We start from the raw sequence: 3,157 nt of genomic DNA, 5'->3' as shown, positions 1-3,157 counted from the left end.
TGTCCTTAGGATAATTTAGGTTAAGTAGTGTGTAAGCTTAGGGAGTGACGACCGTAGCAGTTAAGTCCGATAAGATTTCACACACATTTGAACATGTTTTTTTCTTAATTCCTTCGATGTCTTCCTTTAATTCGACCTAGTGCGGATCCCAAACACTGGAGCAATACTCAAGAATAGGTCTCATAAGCGTCCTGTACGCGGTCTCCTTTACAGATGAACCACGCTTTTCAAAAATTCTCTCAATAAACCGAAGTCGATCATTCGTCTTCGCTAGAACAATACTCATATGCTCGTTCCATTTCATATCGTGTTGCAACTTTACGCCCAGATATTTAAATGACGTGACTGTGTCCAGCAGGACTAACGCTTCATCCGAGCATTACGGGACTTTTTTCTGCTCATCCGCATTAACTTATATTTTTTTCTACATTTAGAGCTATCATTCAGCACACCAACTAGAAAATATGTTTAAGTCATCTTCGACACCATCCCATACATCAGAGAACCGTCAGCAAACAACCGCAGGTTGCTCCCCACCGTGTCCGCCAGATCATTTATTTATTTATTTATTTATTTATTTATTTAACCTGGCAAGATTAGGGCCATCAGGCCCTCTCTTACATCTAACCAGGCATTCTACTTATTTTACATTTATACGTTTTAGTAGGCATGTTAAACTACATCTAGTACAAAAAGTGAAATAAACAATTAGAAAGGTACACCTGGAAAAATACATACATATAGAGTTTATATTCGTAGATCATAAGTACTGTTATAATTAGACATTATTGAAGCGACAAATTTTAGGTAGGAGTGCTGGCAGCAGGGAGTATGAGGGAGACTCATGGTGAAGGGAGGAGAAGAATAGACATGATGAAACATAATTAAGGAAATATAAAGGAAAAGAAGATTGCCTGGCTAATAGAGATAGATGAAGGGGAAGGCATCTCAGGAGCAAGATAGAAGACGCTAGCTTTGCTATTTGACAGATGAGAGGATTGGCCTAGTACATTAATTTTGTGGAGAACTTTATGAGGATGATAGTAGGAAATGCTTCAACTTCTTCTTAAAAGCAGCAGGAGATTGAATTTTGCGCAAGGTAAGGGGCAGTTTGTTTCAGAGGCGGACAGCGGCAACTGAGAAGGAGTTTGCAAAAGTTTTTGTTTTGTGAGTGGGCACAGTTAGGATACCAAATAAGAGTGACCTCGTGTTTCGATTATGATGGCATGACAGGTTTTTAATCTCTGAAGCAAGGTACTGGGGTGCTTGCGCGACGAGGAGTCTGTGAAGTAGACATAGAGTGTGGTAGTCACGCAATTTGTCCGGCCGCAACCACTTTAGCTCGGCGTATGAAGCACTAACATGATCATATCGGCGAATGTTGCAGGTGTAACGCACACAGGCATTAAGAAGTCATCGAGCCAATCACATATCTGGGAAATTATTCCGTATGCTCGCACCTTCGTTAACAGTCTGCAAAAGGGTGCCGTGTCAAATGCTTTTCGGAAATCTAAAAATATCGATTCTGCCTGTTGTCCTTTACCCAGAGATCGTGGTATACAATGTGAGGAAAAGACAAGCTGGGTTTCGCACGAGCAATGCTTTCCAAAACCATGCTGATTCGTGGACAGGAGCTTTTCGGTCTCTAGATATTCACTGTATTCGAAATCGGAATAAGTGCTACAATCCTGCAGCAAACTAAAAACTAAACTCCTCCCGCACAGGCCATGAAGGCCCAAAGGTACCGACCGGCCGCCGTGTCATCTTCACCCCACAGGCGTCACTGGATGCGGATTGGAGGGGCATGTGGTCAGCACAACGCTCTCCCTGCCGTATGTCACTTTCCGAGACCGGAGCCGCTACTCCTCAATCAAGTAGCTCCTGAGTTTGCCTCAAAAGGGCTGAGTGTACCCCGCTTGCCAACAGCGCTCGGCAGACCAGATGGTCATCCATCCAAGTGCTAGCCCAGCCCGACAGCGCTTAACTTCGGTGATCTGACGGGAACCGGTGTTACCACTGCGACAAGGCCATTGGCCTGCAGCAAACTAATGTTAATTATATTGGTCTGTAATTTTGCGGGTTCGTTCTTCTATCCTTCTTACATACAGGAGTCACCTGCACTTTTTTCCAGTCGCAAGTGACTTGGCGTTGGGCGAGAGATTCGCGATAAATGCAAACTAAGTAAGGAGCCAATGCTGTAGAGTATTCTTTTTAAAACCGTACTCGGATATCATCGGGACCTGGCGGCTTATTTGTTCTCAACTCTTTCAGTAGTTTTTTAGCGATTTCACATAGAGCCAGAATCTTTTCGGTTTCTCAGCCAGATCTTTTGCTACGGTATGACGTTGGTATTTGTATGCTTCGCAAATAGATCTTTTCACGGAAGCACGAATCTCCATTAACTTTTGCCTGTAGTTATTTGCGCCCTCTTTTTAACCGAGAGTGCAACAGCCTCTGCCGTCTCAGCACTTGCCGAATTTCGTTGTTAAACCACGGCGGGTCGTTTTCGTTCCTAATCCACGTATAGGCACATACTTGTCCAGACAACGATTTACAATCTGTTTAAACTTCCGAGATGCTAACAACCGCTTATCTGCTCTTTCCTGCAGAAACACTCTCCTATTCTTCTTGACTGATTTGTTAACTTTCACAACCATAGTCGGTATGATGACATCATGATCACTAATCCCTGTCTCTACACTGACGCCGTCAATTAGGTCCGGTGTTAGGGTCTGGTGGAGGTACTAGGTTGTGATATAGGGCGGTTTTCAAAATGTAATCCACGATTAAAATCATTCTAAGGTCCCGTATGTTATATCAGGAATATACAAAGCCAAATGTGATTCATGCCAAAAATTCTACGTTGGTGAGAAGCAAAAGTTTTGAGATTAGACGTAAAGAACACCTTCATGCTTTGAGACTTCCCAACTTAAATCTGTGATTTTCCTTACAAATAAATTTTCTGCTACCAGTTACGATTTTCTTTCATTTCTATTTTAAACGACGCGTTTCGGGAAATAAAGCCCATTTTCATGTACGTTTTTCTCTATGTACGATTCCATTTTTTCGTAATGTTTCTCATGTGAGAGGTTCAGCACTGTTGTAGTGACTTTGAGTCAAAAACATTTAAAATCAACAGAAAAATGTAGAATCTCCC

General features: G+C 42.4%; 1 pseudogene; it reads right to left on the bottom strand.

The window, feature by feature from the left end:
* Positions 1-1,917: 1,917 nt before the first annotated feature.
* Positions 1,918-2,035, bottom strand: LOC126475973 (5S ribosomal RNA; annotated as a pseudogene).
* Between the last annotated feature and the right edge of the window lie 1,122 nt (positions 2,036-3,157).

Source organism: Schistocerca serialis, chromosome 4 (assembly GCF_023864345.2).
Source record: "Schistocerca serialis cubense isolate TAMUIC-IGC-003099 chromosome 4, iqSchSeri2.2, whole genome shotgun sequence".
NCBI lineage: Eukaryota > Metazoa > Arthropoda > Insecta > Orthoptera > Acrididae > Schistocerca > Schistocerca serialis.
The sequence above is the reverse complement of the archived record's forward strand: the minus strand, read 5'-3'. Positions and strand labels throughout refer to the sequence as shown.